Source organism: Pseudophryne corroboree, chromosome 1 (genome assembly GCF_028390025.1).
Source record: "Pseudophryne corroboree isolate aPseCor3 chromosome 1, aPseCor3.hap2, whole genome shotgun sequence".
NCBI lineage: Eukaryota > Metazoa > Chordata > Amphibia > Anura > Myobatrachidae > Pseudophryne > Pseudophryne corroboree.
The window spans coordinates 368888693-368909668 of record NC_086444.1 but is presented as its reverse complement, the minus strand read 5'-3'; the positions used below and the strand labels follow the sequence as shown (position 1 = coordinate 368909668).

At 41.7% G+C, this 20976-nt stretch overlaps 1 long non-coding RNA gene across 1 annotated transcript; it reads right to left on the bottom strand.

The window, feature by feature from the left end:
* Positions 1-13998: 13998 nt before the first annotated feature.
* Positions 13999-19676, bottom strand: LOC134885005 (uncharacterized). The gene is made up of 2 exons (XR_010169139.1): positions 18238-19676; positions 13999-18198 (listed from the first exon to the last, which is right to left on the bottom strand). It is a non-coding gene; the product is annotated as an uncharacterized LOC134885005 (long non-coding RNA).
* Positions 19677-20976: the final 1300 nt, after the last annotated feature.

Genomic DNA, 20976 nt, shown 5'->3' with positions numbered 1-20976 from the left:
GTAGACATTGGGGGGTAAACATGCCCTCAGCAATGTCCGCCAATCTTTGTTATTGGGCTCTACCGTATGTCCTAGCTCTCTAATGTACTTCTGGCTTGCAACTAGATCCTTCCTAGGATCAGGGAATTCAGACACCATTGATCTTAATTCCGTTCGGGAAAAGGGGCAGTGCATGGCGATGTTTCTGACAGGAGTGACTCCTGAAGTGTCAGTTTTCCCATTTGGTACTGCAATTACCCTGACAGGATTAAGTCCAATAACGTCATTCTGAGTTGGTTCTACAATATGAGGTACATTTGTTTGTGCGTGATATATAACACCATACGTACCTGTGTTCACGACCTCACCTGACCCTCCATTAGGGGGTTTGATTACTGCCTTTACCGATTTGGTCGCGTCCACCTGGATGTCTTGTATGATGGCTGCTGGGAAAGGTGCCGACATCGTGCTGGGCTCACTTTCTTGTTTGTAATCCTGAGGGAAGTTTAACATGGGGTGCAACTTGCACGGGTTAACAGTTGTACATTTAACAGTTTTACTTTTATCATTGTTACATTCGTTACAATTATTCTTATCATCTATAATACAGTTGCTAAGTGCATGTTTATCATACACCAGTGTGCCACTCTCTGTAACCACCTTCTCTCTTGTTGCCATATTTTTCTTACCACAGTGAGAGTCAGCTGTGTAAGCTAATCCTCCTTGTATCTCACCTTCCTGTTGCCATAACTGTAAACAATCATAATGTCTAATCCGTTGCTTCCCGGATTTTATGAGACAGATCCTTCGCCTTAAATTATGCAATACCTCTGAGTCAAAACTACCTATCCCAGGAAATGGTGCTTTATCCCCCACAGTCATTCGTGTCCATTCATCACAAAAGGTCTCAGTGTGGGGACCATACTTCCCCCACATTACTAACCGAGCAGACCCTCTGGGTCTGCAAGCCTCTTCAGTCTGAACCCTGACTGCTAAACGTCCCTGTGTTGTGCACTTGGCTTCCATTGTGGACCTTTTTAACACAGAAAGAAAACTTCCTAAAACGCACCAAACACAGAAGTCTACGGTGGAAGTTTTTTTCAAGCTCTTCCACCAGCTTCATCTGCTCCGAGTACAACGAATCCGCCCCTTTTAGCAGACCCACGTAATCGTTGCAGGCCCTACCAGATTTTACACAAATCACGCTTGCATGTGCTCCCTACAACACGCATGAGGGCAATTGAATTTACGACCTCATATCACGTTGCGTTATTGGTCACACATACAACCGTGCGGTCCAATCGTACCACTTATAGACACTTGCTGCCCATAAATAGTAGGATCATTGGAGTCTCCCTACTGTGCTCCAAAACAGCCAGAGCGTAATACCACGAAAACTTTATCACACTCCGTCGCACGTTTTCACCTAGATCGTGCTCATCACGTATTCACCTAGATCGTGATTCACCAAGTTTCACCAAGATTTCACCAAGACTTCACCAAGATTTCACCAAGAGGAGTTCAATACACTCATACCGTTTTCAACCCACACTATCATTCTATAATTTTCTGATCAGAAAAATCATTTCCCGTAATCTGATAGCTCTCCCCAGAGGTATTACAGTAAAGTAAGGTATTTAAACTAAATCATGGAAACTGAAATCAATTTGTGCTATTATTGCCTACTAAAACAATACTATCGTGTGATTTGTATTACGTGGACGTACCCAGACGCTCCGTTGCGTAATGTACGCTTCGTGCGTCGGCCCTTGCGTCGCGTACGCTAATCTCACCCTTTGTTAGAGACACGTGTACGCCAGCCGGGTATATCCACAGAAATACAACTAACACGTTTATATCAATGTAGATGATCTTTAACTGTAATCATCTACCGAGCACCACACAGGTCTTTCTTTGTATCTTTAGGCAAAGCCGTGTGCGTGTTTTACAAATTACTCCTTAACGTATTAATATTACTTTTAACTACCAATAGCAACAAATTTTTCTCAGCACGTTATCAATTGTGAAATGGCAAACAGGAAAGTGAGGTGTGACATTACACAGATGGAAAAAGAAATACAGGTGTGTGCGTGCGTGCGTGTGTGCGTACGCAAAACAGAAATAAACAGTTTTAAAAGACAATAGCGTACTGTTCTTACCTTCCGGTTCCGGATTCCACCAGCACACCTACAGCGTAGCGAAACAGATGCTTATCTAGTCAGCACTACTGTATCCCGATACGAAGGGATACTGCCTTCCCGCCCTTGCTGACAGATAAAGTCTGTGTTCGCTAGTGCGGATATGTGGAGGACGGACGAGCCACCAATTGATAAAGCTAAATATTTATCTTATAACATTCACTATAAATGGGTAAGAGACTCAGTACGCAATTGGCGTATGGGGTACCGTAAGGGTACATACTTAGCGTAGCAGACGCTTATCCGTGGTCGAGACGCACATGCGACACGCTCGCTCACAGCTTAATGCTTGGTGACGAGCACGCTATAGGCGGCCGACTACCGTAATGCTACGCTACTAGCGTAGCGTACGCTCGTGACCACGAGGGGAACACGAGCGGCGCAGACGCTCACAGGATGACACTCAGTAAACCTTGTATGCAACACAGTGAAAGATTGAGTTTGTACTGTAAACCTTACTACTGAAATACTGTAGCAATATAACGCTGCTTAACCTTGTTAATACTAAAGCTGCTTGAGCGATTGAGACGCTCCGATTACCCTCTGCTATGTAATAAACACACAATACCTTGCTAAGGTTCAAACACCTTTACTAACAATATTTAGCTATGTAAAAAGGAACAAAAACAGTTAACAGTTCATACACTACAGGCTAACATCAATATCTAGGCAGAATAACTACACATAAATATACAATAGCGGCACAATCGCAAACAATAACATACAATGAGAGAGAGAGAGAGAACGTGGCAGAATACAGTCAGAGATTTAGAATGGTCACAGAGAGAACTTACACACACTGGGGAATGATCGCAGCGCAGTCCTGGTACCAGCTCCGAGTTAGTCAAGATGAAAACCTTTTGTGGAGAGAAGAGACTGAGCTGGCCAGGCTGGCTGTCCTTATATACACTGCGTACAGTATACTACAAAGGGACCTATAATCTCATTGTTCATTGGACACAGGAATGTCTCCTCGCATCATAACAAAAGGTCATAGGTTAGTTTGAACAGGTGGGCTGTGACTATATCAAACTGCTCAGGTGGGAGGGAATCTCAGAATTCCCGCCGCATGGATAATGAACCGCAAATATAGTAAATGTCCAGAAACTACTAATAGACATAACTATACGCAGGAGCGATTCATCTTTACCTAACCAGCACCGGATTGTTTCTAATAAAATGTTCTTTAGTTAGGTACCAAACACAACTGCTCAAACCCTGTCTGACCCTTCGTACCATGCAAAGAGGAATTCCTCTGTCCAGCAACCAGTTACATTAAACAAACTTACTGTTATTATTAAGGGGAACATTACCTATAAAACATACTATTTGAATTTACTATTTAACGATTGAGTCGCCCGCTAGACGCACACAAACTCTACCGTAAATGCGCATAGCACGCGCCAATGCGCACGGCCGTGGAGGCGCCGTTACGCAGCTGCAAATATGCGCACGCACGGGAGAGAATGTGCACGTGCAGCGGGCAAGCGCATGAGGTGAATATATGGCAACGTGTAGCATGATATTTTTCCGACTTTGACACTTTCTCGTGTGGTGCAGGGAGACTATGTGTACATTGTGCACTATTTGGATTAAATATGTAATGTGTTTTGATAGCTTTCCATGCGTTCACAAACTCTACCGTAAATGCTAATACGCAGGTCTGTGGGAGCAACCATACGCTAATTGCGAATATGCGCACGCACAGCAGAGCAAGTACGCGCAAGGAGACCATCTGTGTGTAGATTGTACATGATGTGTGTACTGCAATATTTTTCGACTTTGACAGTACATATATATATATATATATATATATATATACAGAGCTTCAATAAGAGGCGGCACTCGGTGACTTTTTTCAATAATCAAAAACGTGTATTGTGGTACATCAACGTTTCGGGGACCCCCGTCCCCTTCATCAGGATAACCAAACATAACAAACAACAGTGTTTAAATAGATCACACTCACCCCCATTTCTCGCGCTGTCCCGTTGCAAACGCCGCTGGCCACGCTGCTCCGGCTTCCTGTCTGGCGTCCCGGCGCACATCCTGTGACGCGGTCCTGCCGTCTTGGTTGCCAGGCAAGTGGTCATGACGACGCTATAAACAAACAGACTGCGATTCAACTTAAGCAAAAACTGATATCATGTGCATCGCAAACAGTATAATTGATGTAACAAATTCAATCTTTAACACTCTTATTTCTGGTATTACACCTGCAACATAACCAGAATGTGACAATACTACAACAAACGTGCATAAAAACAGATCATCATAAAATTTTTTTTTATATAAAATCGGAATCTATACAAGGACTCCGTGGTGTATTATTAAAATAATTTCTGTGACCATACCCTTTTGATTGTTTCAACCTGATAGTATCCCCACAATCTACCACCTCTTATTGGGGCCCATTGTTAAAAATTAGTCCTGCCGTCTCCTTGTGATTACATAACCATGACCTGACTTGATGTTCCCTCGTTGTTTTAAGTATGATCTCTTCATTAACCCATGCTTTGCTATTGGGTGCTCAGATCAACCCTTTATGCTCCCACCTGGCTTGGCCATCTGTTTACTCTATGGCTTCATGCTAAATCCCGAGTTTGCACAATAGCTCCATTACACCTGGTCACATTTCCGGACCATTTCTGTGCCATCTCCTCCCATACGGGGTCATCATAAAAAATTTATGAGCCCCAAATTGTCATTGAACCTGCCTGGTCTGAGGGTATTCAATTTATGAATCCATCTCAACTCAAGCTGTAAAAGTTGCTTACCCCTATTACCGCCTCTCACTGATTCCGGGACGTGGTCTATAATTCGGTGCTTCAAAGTAGCCATGGTATGTTTAGCTTCCAGGAAATGGCGGGCCACCGGCTGATCGCCTCTTCCCGTCAGCAATGCATTTCTGATGGCTTGCCTATGTTGGGCCATCCTGGTTTTAAATTGGCACTCTGTCTTTCCCACATACAGCCTGCCACAAGGGCAAATTATCACATAAACCACAAACTTTGTGGAGCATGTGAGTGGCCATCTGATGGGGAATTTCTTGCCCGAAAAAGGATGTGATATGAAATCAGCGGGTGACATGTGTGAACATACGGATGCTTTAGTCCAGGTCTGAGAGGAGATCCCTCAGGAGACCATCCGCCACCTCATCAGGAGCATGCCCAGGCGTTGTAGGGAGGTCATACAGGCACGTGGAGGCCACACACACTACTGAGCCTCATTTTGACTTGTTTTAAGGACATTACATCAAAGTTGGATCAGCCTGTAGTGTGTTTTTCCACTTTAATTTTGAGTGTGACTTCAAATCCAGACCACCATGGGTTAATAAATCTGATTTCCATTGATAATTTGTGCGATTTTGTTGTCAGCACATTGAACTATGTAAAGAACAAAGTATTTAATAAGAATATTTCATTTATTCAGATCTAGGATGTGTTATTTTAGTGTTCCCTTTATTTTTTTGAGCAGTGTATATAAAACATATATAAAATATGTATAATATATATATTATAGTTATTTCACTTTATTCCAGTAGCTGTGCAGCCCCGAACACCCCCCCCCTTCCCCCCGTTAGTTCCGCACCCGCGCTGAAGCCCAGGATCGACCATAGCAGGCAGCAGCGGCAGCCACTGTAATTGGCGCGGGGTCTGGCAGTGAGTTCCCAGCAGCAACGGTTGCTGGGAGCTGTAGTATATGTAGTTTTGTGATTGTAGCGCAGTGCCGGACCCCGGCACTAATTACAGTGGCTTCCACTGCTGCCTGCTATGGTCGTCAGTGCGGGTGATGAACTACCCAAGGGGGGGGACATTGGGGGGCGTGGGCGGGAGTGGACAGCTGCTGCCATTAATATTAAATCTACCTACTGCCCATGGGTGCCCCTCCTTGGCTGGCACCCCTGGCGAGTGCCATCCTGGCCAATAGGTAGATATGCCCCTGCAGGACAGGGGCGTAACCTGAACTTTGTGGGCACCATAGCAACATTTTGAAGGGGCCCCCATCCAAATGCTTCTAGAGAGACACTTCTCTGCAGCCAGGGCCGGCCTGAGCCTAATTTTTTTGCTGTGCAAATATATGTTTTGGTGCCCCTTAGTATAGGGGCGTGGCCACAGAATAGTATCAATTCACATTACACTACACAGTAGAGCCGCTTATACACGTTATACCACAGAGGAGACACTTATACACGCTACACCACAGAGGAGCCGTTTATACACGCTACACCACAGAGGAGCCACTTATACACGCTACGCCACAGAGGAGCCGCTTATACATGTTACGCCACAGAGGAGCCGCTTCTACAAGTTACGCCACAGAGGAGCCGCTTCTACAAGTTACGCCACAGAGGATAGATTGTATAGGTGGCACACAGACACACACACATATGGTGCAGGTCCCAGGGGAACACTGACACCCACACACGGGCCAGAAGAACACTGACAACAACAACAAAAAAGATTGTATATGAGCACCAGAGGCAAAAGCAGGAATTTTAAGGGGAGAGTTCTATGTTATCCCATGTTATCAATATTGGCCAGCAGATAGATAATTTGCTAGTAGATATGTCCTGTAGATAATGAATAAAGGCAGCACTCCTAGGACTTTAGCAACATGAAACCTAAACATCTTACAGAGAAGGGACTTTACTGAAGTCATAAAACAAAACATACATAATTTGCACATACAGTACTTACTCCTGACACTATGGGGTGCATCAACCCCCTCTCTCAAAGCTAGGAGCTGTGATCGCGGCGAGATCTGAGCTGGCTGGTCACTGTCTGTTCATCTGTCCCAGGCCTCGGACAGGGCTGTGTGCTACGGGATGCTAGAGAGAGAGCAGCTTCCCGGGAGGCGGCGCACTCATTTACAGGTCTCCTCTGTACAACGGTACAGCTGTGTGCTTGTCAGAGGAGCCTGTTACCAGGGCAAGCGGCGCGCACGGAATCAGACTGCAGCAGCGCCCTCACCAGTCCTGCACTCTACGCAGCTGCATAGTCGGCATATGCGTAGGGCCGGGCCTGTCTGCAGCTAATTCTATGCCCTATAATAGTGCCCTAGTTCATTTTCTGTGCCATAGAGTCTTATTTAATGTTATGCCCCATAGTAGTGCCCGAGTTTCTTTTATGACTCATAGTAGTGCTTAAGTTCATCCTATGTCACATTTCAGAGCTGCCAGGCCCCAAGGACGAGTTTGAAAGGACACCTACGTACCACCCAATAATGAAAAATGGATATAACACAGGTAACTTTGACAGGGAAGGTGGGCCCCTCTCAGCTCTGGACCCCATAGCAGCTGCACTGCCTGCACCTATGGTAGCTACGCCCTTGGTACAGGATTATACACAGCTTGGGGGAGGGGGGTAAGGTGACAGTCTGGAGGGTACAGTTTCACACACACAGCTTGGAGAGGGGGGAAAATGATGACACACAGGGGCCTGGAGGGTACAGGATCATACATGTGGTGTATATAGTTCCCATTGCTGTATATGTGTTCTGGTGGAAGGATACAACAGACCTTATTTTGTGTTTGTATTAGTTGGTGTATGAATCTATTCTGTGTTCTTTGGTTTCCTGTTCTTCTCCAGTAAAGAAGCATGCAACACTCCCTGTGTCCTGGTTACATAAAAAACTCTTATTGAAATATAAGTAACAGATTTAACACTGGCGACGAGGATTAAACTGTTCTTCAGCATGGCTCCAGGTATCAGTGGAGCACCAGTGGGCTAACACAGCACAATTGTGGGGTGCAAACAGGAACAACTCAATCAGACTGCCAGCAGCACCTAACTTGAATAAAAGGAACACGTGAGTTATATCTTAATTTTCTAAGGAAGGGAGGACTAAGTATAAAAAAAAAATGTCAGGATATATTGGCACAATAGATGCATTTGATGGTACTATAGAGGACTGGGCTACATATATTGAGAGAGTAGATTTGTACTGTTCTGCTAATTCCGTGGAAGGTGACAAGAAGGTTCCAGTCTTACTCAGTGTAATGGGTGCCCAAACATACAGTCTGCTGAGGAGTTTAATTGCACCTGAGAAGCCAGCCAACAAGTCCTTTACTGACATTGTGGACATTTTACAAAAGCACTTAAAGTAAACCCTAAACCATTAGTGATTGCTGAAAGATTCAGGTTTCACAGAAGGAATCAATCTGAAAGTGAAAGCATTTCTAAATACTTGCAGAGCTGAGGAGGTTATCTGAACACTGTGCATTTGGAGCAGGGTTATCAGATGCTCTAAGAGACCGTTTAGTTTGTGGGATGAAAAGTGCAAGTACACAAAAGAAATTGCTGGCTGAGCCTGACCTGACCTTGGGGCGAGCACTGTCCATAGCTATTTCAATGGAGACTGCAACCAGGGATGCATCAGAATTGCAACAAAAGGGACCAGAATGTACTCCCAATCCAGTTTATTGGTATCAGAGACAGTCCTGTGTTTGCTGTGGGAAGTCCTCACATGATGCCAGTCAGTGCTGGTTTAAAGACAAAGTGTGTAGAAAATGTAAGAAAAGAGGCCATATTGAAAGGGTGTGCCAGTCGGGGAAAACACCAAACCGCTCGCAAGTATCCAAAGTTCCCGGGAGAAAACATACAACATCCCAGGTGCATAAAGTAGCCAACAATGAATCAGACTCTACTGATAGTACTGGTACAGAAAAAGGGTTATGCAGCCTAGAGATGCACTCTATGACGGCAAAAGAGCGTCAAGTGATTTGGGTCACTTTAGAAGTAGCAGGTATTGACTTAAAAATGGAATTAGACATAGGCTCTGCTCTGTCAGTGCTAAATGCAAGTGATTACAAACGCCTGTTTGCTGCTATTCCTTTAAATAAAACATCCATAACACTCCGCACATATACAGGTGAACTGGTGTCCCCATTGGGAAAAATAAAAGTTTATGTGAAATACAAAGGCAATACCTATAAGCTGTATTTGTACATACTTCCACATGGTGGACCGGCATTATTGGGCCGCGAATGGAGAAGGAAAATCCAACTTGATTGGCATTCCATTCACAGGCTACAATCTACTGCATCTGATGTATCCAACAATGATGCAGCTACTAAGGAACTTTCTAAATTGTTAGCTGCCGCACAACCCATTTTCCAACCAGGGATAGGCACGTCAAAGGACATTAATGCCAGTATAGAGTAGAGATGAGCGGGTTCGGTTCCTCGGAATCCGAACCCGCCCGAACTTCATGTTTTTTTTCACGGGACCGAGCGACTCGGATCTTCCCGCCTTGCTCGGTTAACCCGAGCGCGCCCGAACGTCATCATGACGCTGTCGGATTCTCGCGAGGCTCGGATTCTATCGCGAGACTCGGATTCTATATAAGGAGCCGCGCGTCGCCGCCATTTTCACACGTGCATTGAGATTCATAGGGAGAGGACGTGGCTGGCGTCCTCTCCATTTAGATTAGAAGAGAGAGAGTGAGATTGATTTTAAACAGAGACACTTGATTTACTGGAGCTTAGGAGTACTGTAGAGAGTGCAGAGTTTAGTAGTGACTGACCACAGTGACCACCAGACAGTGCAGTTTTATTTAATATAATCCGTTCTCTGCCTGAAAAAAATGATACACAGTGACTCAGTCACATACCATATCTGTGTGCACTGCTCAGCCCAGTGTGCTGCATCATCTATGTATATATCTGACTGTGCTCACACAGCTTATAATTGTGGGGGAGACTGGGGAGCAGTGCCAGTTATAGGTTATAGCAGGAGCCAGGAGTACATATTATTAAAATTAAACAGTGCACACTTTTGCTGCAGGAGTGCCACTGCCAGTGTGACTGACCAGTGACCTGACCACACTGACCACCAGTATAGTTCGTAGTATACTATATTGTGATTGCCTGAAAAAGTTAAACACTCGTCGTGTGACTTGTGTGGTGTTTTTTTTTTTATTCTATAAAAAACTCATTCTGCTGACAGACAGTGTCCATCAGGTCCGTCATTATATAATATATACCTGTTCGGCTGCAGTAGTGATATATATATATTTTTTATATCATTATTTATCATCCAGTCGCAGCAGACACAGTACGGTAGTTCACGGCTGTAGCTACCTCTGTGTCGGCACTCGGCAGTCCATCCATAATTGTATACCACCTACCCGTGGTTTTTTTTTCTTTCTTCTTTATACATACATACTACATCTCATTATCAACCAGTCTATATTAGCAGCAGACACAGTACAGTAGTCCACGGCTGTAGCTACCTCTGTGTCGGCACTCGGCAGTCCGTCCATAATTGTATACCACCTACCCGTGGTTTTTTTTTCTTTCTTCTTTATACATACATACTACATCTCTTTATCAACCAGTCTATATTAGCAGCAGACACAGTACAGTAGTCCACGGCTGTAGCTACCTCTGTGTCGGCACTCGGCAGTCCATCCATAATTGTATACCACCTACCCGTGGGTTTTTTTTTCTTTCTTCTTTATACATACATACTACATCTCATTATCAACCAGTCTATATTAGCAGCAGACACAGTACAGTACGGTAGTCCACGGCTGTAGCTACCTCTGTGTCGGCACTCGGCAGTCCGTCCATAATTGTATACCACCTACCCGTGGTTTTTTTTTCTTTCTTCTTTATACATACATACTACATCTCTTTATCAACCAGTCTATATTAGCAGCAGACACAGTACAGTAGTCCACGGCTGTAGCTACCTCTGTGTCGGCACTCGGCAGTCCATCCATAATTGTATACCACCTACCCGTGGTTTTTTTTTCTTTCTTCTTTATACATACATACTACATCTCTTTATCAACCAGTCTATATTAGCAGCAGACACAGTACAGTAGTCCACGGCTGTAGCTACCTCTGTGTCGGCACTCGGCAGTCCGTCCATAATTGTATACCACCTACCCGTGGTTTTTTTTCCTTTCTTCTTTATACATACATACTACATCTCTTTATCAACCAGTCTATATTAGCAGCAGACACAGTACAGTAGTCCACGGCTGTAGCTACCTCTGTGTCGGCACTCGGCAGTCCATCCATAATTGTATACCACCTACCCGTGGTTTTTTTTTCTTTCTTCTTTATACATACATACTACATCTCTTTATCAACCAGTCTATATTAGCAGCAGACACAGTACAGTAGTCCACGGCTGTAGCTACCTCTGTGTCGGCACTCGGCAGTCCATCCATAATTGTATACCACCTACCCGTGGTTTTTTTTTCTTTCTTCTTTATACATACATACTACATCTCTTTATCAACCAGTCTATATTAGCAGCAGACACAGTACAGTAGTCCACGGCTGTAGCTACCTCTGTGTCGGCACTCGGCAGTCCGTCCATAATTGTATACCACCTACCCGTGGTTTTTTTTTCTTTCTTCTTTATACATACATACTACATCTCTTTATTAACCAGTCTATATTAGCAGCAGACACAGTACAGTAGTCCACGGCTGTAGCTACCTCTGTGTCGGCACTCGGCAGTCCATCCATAATTGTATACTAGTATCCATCCATCTCCATTGTTTACCTGAGGTGCCTTTTAGTTGTGCCTATTTAAATATGGAGAACAAAAATGTTGAGGTTCCAAAATTAGGGAAAGATCAAGATCCACTTCCACCTCGTGCTGAAGCTGCTGCCACTAGTCATGGCCGAGACGATGAAATGCCAGCAACGTCGTCTGCCAAGGCCGATGCCCAATGTCATAGTACAGAGCATGTCAAATCCAAAACACCAAATATCAGTAAAAAAAGGACTCCAAAACCTAAAATAAAATTGTCGGAGGAGAAGCGTAAACTTGCCAATATGCCATTTACCACACGGAGTGGCAAGGAACGGCTGAGGCCCTGGCCTATGTTCATGGCTAGTGGTTCAGCTTCACATGAGGATGGAAGCACTCAGCCTCTCGCTAGAAAAATGAAAAGACTCAAGCTGGCAAAAGCAGTAGCACCGCAAAGAACTGTGCGTTCTTCGAAATCCCAAATCCACAAGGAGAGTCCGACTCCAATTGTGTCGGTTGCGATGCCTGACCTTCCCAACACTGGACGTGAAGAGCATGCGCCTTCCACCATTTGCACGCCCCCTGCAAGTGATGGAAGGAGCACCCGCAGTCCAGTTCCTGATAGTCAGATTGAAGATGTCAGTGTTGAAGTACACCAGGATGAGGAGGATATGGGTGTTGCTGGCGCTGGGGAGGAAATTGACCAGGAGGATTCTGATGGTGAGGTGGTTTGTTTAAGTCAGGCACCCGGGGAGACACCTGTTGTCCGTGGGAGGAATATGGCCGTTGACATGCCTGGTGAAAATACCAAAAAAATCAGCTCTTCGGTGTGGAAGTATTTCACCAGAAATGCGGACAACAGGTGTCAAGCCGTGTGTTCCCTTTGTCAAGCTGTAATAAGTAGGGGTAAGGACGTTAACCACCTCGGAACATCCTCCCTTATACGTCACCTGCAGCGCATTCATAATAAGTCAGTGACAAGTTCAAAAACTTGGGCCGACAGCGGAAGCAGTCCACTGACCAGTAAATCCCTTCCTCTTGTAACCAAGCTCACGCAAACCACCCCACCAACTCCCTCAGTGTCAATTTCCTCCTTCCCCAGGAATGCCAATAGTCCTGCAGGCCATGTCACTGGCAATTCTGATGATTCCTCTCCTGCCTGGGATTCCTCCGATGCATCCTTGCGTGTAACGCCTACTGCTGCTGGCGCTGCTGTTGTTGCTGCTGGGAGTCGATGGTCATCCCAGAGGGGAAGTCATAAGACCACTTGTACTACTTCCACCAAGCAATTGACTGTCCAACAGTCCTTTGCGAGGAAGATGAAATATCACAGCAGTCATCCTACTGCAAAGCGGATAACTGAGGCCTTGACATCCTGGGTGGTGAGAAACGTGGTTCCGGTATCCATCATTACTGCAGAGCCAACTAGAGACTTGTTGGAGGTACTGTGTCCCCGGTACCAAATACCATCTAGGTTCCATTTCTCTAGGCAGGCGATACCGAAAATGTACACAGACCTCAGAAAAAGAGTCACCAGTGTCCTAAAAAATGCAGCTGTACCCAATGTCCACTTAACCACGGACATGTGGACAAGTGGAGCAGGGCAGGGTCAGGACTATATGACTGTGACAGCCCACTGGGTAGATGTATGGACTCCCGCCGCAAGAACAGCAGCGGCGGCACCAGTAGCAGCATCTCGCAAACGCCAACTCTTTCCTAGGCAGGCTACGCTTTGTATCACCGGTTTCCAGAATACGCACACAGCTGAAAACCTCTTATGGCAACTGAGGAAGATCATCGCGGAATGGCTTACCCCAATTGGACTCTCCTGTGGATTTGTGGACAACGCCAGCAATATTGTGTGTGCATTAAATCTGGGCAAATTCCAGCACGTCCCATGTTTTGCACATACCTTGAATTTGGTGGTGCAGAATTTTTTTAAAAACGACAGGGGCGTGCAAGAGATGCTGTCGGTGGCCAGAAGAATTGCGGGACACTTTCGGCGTACAGGCACCACGTACAGAAAACTGGAGCACCACCAAAAACTACTGAACCTGCCCTGCCATCATCTGAAGCAAGAAGTGGTAACGAGGTGGAATTCAACCCTCTATATGCTTCAGAGGTTGGAGGAGCAGCAAAAGGCCATTCAAGCCTATACAATTGAGCACGATATAGGAGGTGGAATGCACCTGTCTCAAGCGCAGTGGAGAATGATTTCAACGTTGTGCAAGGTTCTGATGCTGAATGTTGAATTCTCTTGGTTAACTAAATTAACCATCTTGTTGCTGTTTGGGTTGTTTAAGTAAAATTAATGAATTGAAAACGGATTTATAAAAATCAATTATTATTTATTCAAAGGGCCACGCCCGTATACAGGGACGAGGGACATCCTCTCGTCCTGTCTCAAATCATTTAACAACGACCTACACGTATCAACAATGAGTTTTATATAATACAAAGTAACGCCCATTTTATATCCCTCCCATATGATTTCATTCTTCTGGAATACAATGTTAGGCAATATAGTTATGCAATATTGGGACAATTATCAAGAATACTAAAATGATACTCGTGAGCTTCAACTGTGTCCATATTAGGAATTACATCTGTACTCTGAGAGCTTTTAGAAAGTGCGTATGTGGAATTAATACTCTGCCAACAAAGTTGTTTTTCTCTCAGGGTGTGTATAAAGTTCAATATGAATTTGCTATATCATCTAGCTAGAATCAAAATGGATTCTGTTATGCTTTCAGATTATACTAGAGAATATGAGAACCCTTTGCTTATTAAATGTATACATAATATACGTACTATCCCGTAGTGCACACACATAACTGTTAGGCCTTCAGCAGGTTGCCTCAGTCACAGTATTCGACAGCTCCACCCTTTGATCAGGGACATTATCCATGTGCCCTGTCATCTCAGGAGAATTTCTGGGAACGTATAGTTCACTAATAATCATTTCATGTAGTATTGCTATTCTGCGTTTGACAGTAGCCTTCTAACTACAACATATGCCGCACCTGTATGCGGTGAACATCAAATGAATGTCTATAATCACATTGGGGTCGCCAAAGAATAAACCTCATCACAGAATACATCATCACATACAATCACATACAATATATTTAAAAAAAAAAAAAAACATTTTCCTAATCCTGAAATTGAATACTAGGATTTAAACATTTATCTTTTCCAGTCCATATCATAATGCCTTGGTTAAAGTTCTTTTATATCATGGACCTCCTTTATATACTTGGCATTACACGTATCAGGATCCGTAATGTCTTTGGTCAAATAAGCTCAGCAGTGAGCTCAAAGTGCTGTTTCCGGAAATCAACAATATCCTCCAATTTGTGGTATTAAAAAATGTAGAACAATATGGTATCGTAATAGTTCATGTCCAATGTCCTGGAATCATCATAAATGTCCACAGTTATGGAATATCCTATCATAAAGTTCAATCATGTTATCAATAGTTTAAACGAGGAAAAAAAAAAAAAACGTCAACTTCCAGTTGATTAATCATACGACTTCATTAGCCATTGGAGAACTTATTAGCCACCTTTACCACTTCGAGGTTTTATTGATACTCTGGTGGCTGGAACATGTTTCCTGATTACTGAGTCAATTACTCTTTTTAGGAATAGTTCATCCTGCAAGAAAACTTTTCTCAAGTTAATATATGTTTGTGTATAACATTGCTATATCAATCTTCTTAAATAACAAACATTTTTTTTTAGAATTAATAGGTAACCAATTATATATATCATATCCTAAAGACATGGTGACAACTACCATTCCCCGTTATGTATGATATCTTCTTTTAACCTTTGAATCTACTACTGGTAAAATACATTTATTAAATCATAAACTTTAATGAACATCCTATGTAACCATTACTATTTATATACCTAACTCATTATATCTAGCACATCTAGAAACCTTAGGTTAGTATATTGTAACAATCCTATCACATTCCCTTAAATCAACCTTTTCTATCTACATAAGATAATTTTTTTTTTCTGTATTATTGACCTATTTTATTTCCCCTAACTGAAATACACCCGATATGTGTAGCTAATATTATCACCAGTGGTTCGTTCTTGAGATACTGTTGTATCTATACACATGTACCGTGTTTCACTATTATCACGACTCTATAAAGTTTTGGTAATCACATCAAATGTAAATTGCATAGAGAACTTTGGCCTGCTATTATCTATGTATACATATCTAACAATTATAATAGTCTTAAATAATGATTAGCAATACAATTTATATAGCTGCAGTACTTAAAATCTTTCCAACAATTAATGGTATTGCTGGACTGGATACTCCTCAGAATAATATCCTAAATTATTTAAATTATCCATGCATTAATCTATACATTTGTCTTCAAGTGGAGTATAATACTCACAACCACGTTTTTCAAAGTGTGTGTTCGTTACACCGGTCATAAATCCCTCTGGATTTCCTGCTTAGAAAAGAAAAGAGGAAGGAAGGGTCTTATTGAAATAATTCCCATCCACAATAATGGATGAGTACTCATACCTACACCACACGTTTGCTCGCTCTCTCTTCAAAGAAAAATAAATAAATTAAGTCCTAATGCTGTTATAAATAACGTCGCTCCCGTATACTTTCAAAAATATTAAAAGTTCTGTAGGATACTAGCTTATAAGCACATAGTCTATTATCAATGATCATAATCATCTCTATCTTGATTGAAGGGTTCATTCAAATACAACTCTGTGGTAGTAACAGTAGTAACAGTCTCTGTATTGTATCTCCATACAATTGTTTTTAGTGTTAGGTTCCTTTAAGCTCTGGTCTCTGACCTTTTCATTTCATTGCAAGCTCATGGATCTAGGTGTCCTTCTTCTGCAGCCTTTGCAACGGCTGTATCAGAGTCAGCGGTACTTGCCCAGGACCATCCTATGCGATCTGTAATGGAACCAAAACATAAGCAACTTCTCACCATAACACCGTCTTCACTCTCTTAGTGATTGTCCTGTGCCGGACTGTGTGTTTTCGTATTGGTTAAATATCTTTCCAAGGTTCTTGCAGCTTTTGATATTCTTGTAACTGTTTAAATAATTTGTGTGACACATTTGAATCGTCAAATCATTTTGTAGTTTTGAATCAGTCTCTGGATAATATATCTTTGCTGGATAACATATCTTTGCTGGATTCCAAAAAGAATAACAAAAAAATGATATAGAAGAGAGACAAAGCAGAGGCTTAGGTGTAATTCTACCACTATTGAACCAACGATTGGACCATGCCATGATTCAAATTCTGCCTTTCCTGTCTCTTTTGTAGATTAATAATGCTTAATTCTTTAAACTTTCCTTGTCACATTATGACTTTTTATTCTCAACATTACACATATTAAACACAAAATATTTTTCAAACTCCTATAAACTCTTTCTATCAGTAAAGAAACTTTACTGTCTTTTGAAACAATAGCTCACACCTCTGGCCTTATTATTCATTTTTCAAATAACCTCTTAACACCTGTTACACCTACTATAGTTCCTTTTTAGCATTACACTATGTTGTATTAAAACAATGTTGTTTTTAATCAACCCAACCATCTGCAGTAAACATGCTATAGCTTTCTTTATCACCATCACGATCCCTCTTATTATCACATAATTTGTTATTTTGGTCCCATGCCAAAACACAATGTACACTTCTCCATTAAACTTCATTATAGAAAGCTTGTGAATCTATTTCATGTTAGGTACCCTTAGATTTGCATAACTCATGAAAATTTCCCCTTAATGAAAATTGGCAACAACACTTTATTATTAATAATACTAATTCACTACTTCACCATCCCATTATCCCCTATGGATGCTCGATTTTTCAATTCCTTTAAATGCAATGTAAAATGCGATGTACTCATTATAATTGTCTTACTCATCCACATTATATTCCTTATACTCCCCACTTTTGGGGGTGAGGAAGACAAGTATGCAGCTGTATCTAAGTTGTGGCGGATCTTGTGAATCGGGAAACACTCTGAGCTGGGCATCACTGTGCCACCAGAGGAAACCTTACCAGGATAGGTTCTTGGACAGGGGAATCGGGTGACGAGGATCAGTGAAGCAAGTAAAAGGACTGATACGCTGAATAAACCATCTGCGGTGGTGCCTAGGCTATTTTCAGCCTCGGACCCATGTTGCTTCTTTAAGCTAGCCCAACGCAATCCCATTATATGGTGAGAGATTTACATCTATCACACGGTCACTTTAACTGATCCAGATTCACCCATGCACTTTATGTATGTAGTATGTCAGTGAGTTTATGTGTCCTAATAAACACATTTTTCACGGAACAAATCTTTTGTTACAATTTCCCTGTTGGTTCATATATCCCCTATTGAGTGAAGGGATATATCTTTAAACCTGAAATCTCTCCGTAAGCTACACTATTGCTATATGATATCTAAGTTGTATACTGTCAGAGGTAAAATGTACACATCATATAAAATCTACTGCTTAACCTCAGTATTAAACCTATATACTCAGTATTAAACATTTTGTTCTTGCTTATACATAAGTGGATGGTTTGGCTCTGACTGTGTATCCATAATGTTTTATTCATGATAAAGTGTAATATTGTATTACCTTCTAAAATTCTTTGGTTATGAACTTGAATGTATGCATATAGCATTTACAAAAAAATTACTGTATCTAGAGATTTATCATCTGGTCATACATATCTATCTATCAATAAATGTATACCAAGGCTCCACCCTCTAAGGGTTTTAACTATCTTTGGCCTAGCGCCAAATAATGTCTAGGTAGTTAACTATGTCAGCACACCGTTGACTTTTGTCTTTCGACACCGTGTGTCCTTTTCTGTAAGAAAACACAACTGTTTAGTACCTGACACCAATACTTCAAATAATTTGTAACACAAAGGTATATCATCCACATACTGGTTACATTTCTCAACATATCATTCAGACTGGCCAGTCCACACAAACTGTACGTTTTTTTTTTTTCATGCACACTCTTATTTGCTTCCAAGCAAACTTTTCTTGGACTGTGTCCATCCCATGGATGTTTTGGCACATATACATATTCACTGAAAAATCACTTACAAAACTGAACAACGCTCCTGCTCGCATTTCTATCTGTATTTTTGTATACGATTATATCCCCACACTTCCTGGCTACGGAACCTGGTTCATCACTGCATATTGTGCAGTCCACTAAGAACTTTTGCAATGTATTATATCGATGCCTATACAATGAGATGGATTTTAGCAAGCATATTTTTTTTTTTTTTTTTCCTCACGAACCCAGGGTAAGTGATATATAGATATGCTATGCATCCAACTCAATCTGTTCCTACTTTATTCTTCCTGGAATCTTTAGAAATACCCAGGGTAACTTTTACATTAGGATTCTTCCAAATAACTTTGAAGAATTGTCTAAAAGTATGTTAATACTGGAATCGTAGTGATTAATTGCTTGTTGCAATCTTTGATTTACATATACATTAAAGAATGCTTATTCCTTTATCTTTTCCTATGATTTTAGCTGCTGCGTCTGCTGCTTTGAAAACCTTTTCCCCGTATAGCCCACCATAGTTAGGGCGTTGTCTTCTTGACTGTATGCCAGATGCAGATCTGTCAGCGTTAACACTGTCAGCGTATCTCCAGCAATCTGTTGCTGGAATTTTTTTTTTGTTCTTATATTTTCTGATTACAGTTATGCTGTAGAAAGAAATTGGCAGCATTTTCTACAGGTTATCTGGTAAAGATATTAGTTCTTATATTAAAACTAGAGTAGATAGTTTGTATAACAAACATTTCTAGAGTATTGCTTATGCAGAGGTTCCCAAACTGTGTGCCGTAGCTACCTGGGGTGCCTAGGACACTTGTAGGGGTTTCCTGGGTCGGTGGTCCAGGACCAATTCAAATTATCCAGTGCTGGTGGCTGCCAGTCATAAAATATGTGGCCAAACAGAAGCAAATCTCCCTCACCACACCACTGACTCTAAGGATGACATATAAATGCCATCTACTTAAAGTAATATATATATTTTTACATTTCTCAATATTACATTTATTTTTCCCAGGGGTGTTGTGAAAAGAATTCTGATATTCTAGGGCCACATGATTAAAAAAATTTGGGAATCACTGACTTATGCTTATTATGATCTATCTTGTTAGATGAAAAAAAATTAAAGCTCACTGAACACTTTTTTTTCTTTACTGCGTCATGGCTTACACTGCTGCTGGAAAGGTGGGGGCACGATGCTGCGCTGTTACAGCCCCCTAGCTCTCTGTGCTTCACACAGCATTGGAAACTGAAGGGGTTTTTCTTTTTTTTTTTTTTCTTTTTCTTTCTGCTGGCAGACCTTCTCACAATATATTGCATTAAAGAATATTTGCGTATTAAACAATACCAATGGAAACTTCACTTCATAGTTAGATAGTAACATTAAATAAACACATATTTTTTTATTTTATTTTTTTTTTAACTACAGATCTGCCAAAAGCCATTTGAACACGGACATCAACTTTTGTTTCCTCCGTTCACAAATATATATATATATATAAATATATAAACTTTATTATTTCAAAACTTGTAACCATGCCAATCACAGACAGAAGGTTTCTATTAGACACAGATCTGAATATACTCCATTAGACACAGATCTGAGAATATACTTAACTGAACATTATGTTCCACACACAAAATCATAACACAAAAATTTAAATATAGTTTGCAAACTTCAATTTCTTGCAGATTTCAACAGTTTTGCCGATTTCAAAATACGCTTAGTATTGGTTGATCAGGCCAATATTATACAGCATGATTGAAATGCAAAACATATACTGTACCCTTTGTCAGAGTACTATACAAAAGTTGTGCATCTATGGAATATTTCTTCCATACATGATATGCACACTTAGAGTTAATCCTCCCTGCCCTTCCCATACGCTGGAAAAATTCGCAATCCCTGCAATTTTTCACACACGCGACACGTCTGTCAACTGGGAAGCTACAGTAGATTCTCTTATCACAACTACTATCACAAAGCAACATGCCATGTTATGTTTAAAACAACCAGCAGCTCTTAGTAGCTCAGTATTGCAATATATTATTACACTCAATTACATATAATCCCTACAACCTCGGGTTGTTCACTCTATTTATTTAAAGTACTCTTCTTATACATGTGTAGCGGACTAACAAGGGGAGGTGATCTATGTGCTTTTTACTTTATTTTATTTGGCTCTTGGTCCAAAGCACTTATTCACGCGATCATTCATAGAG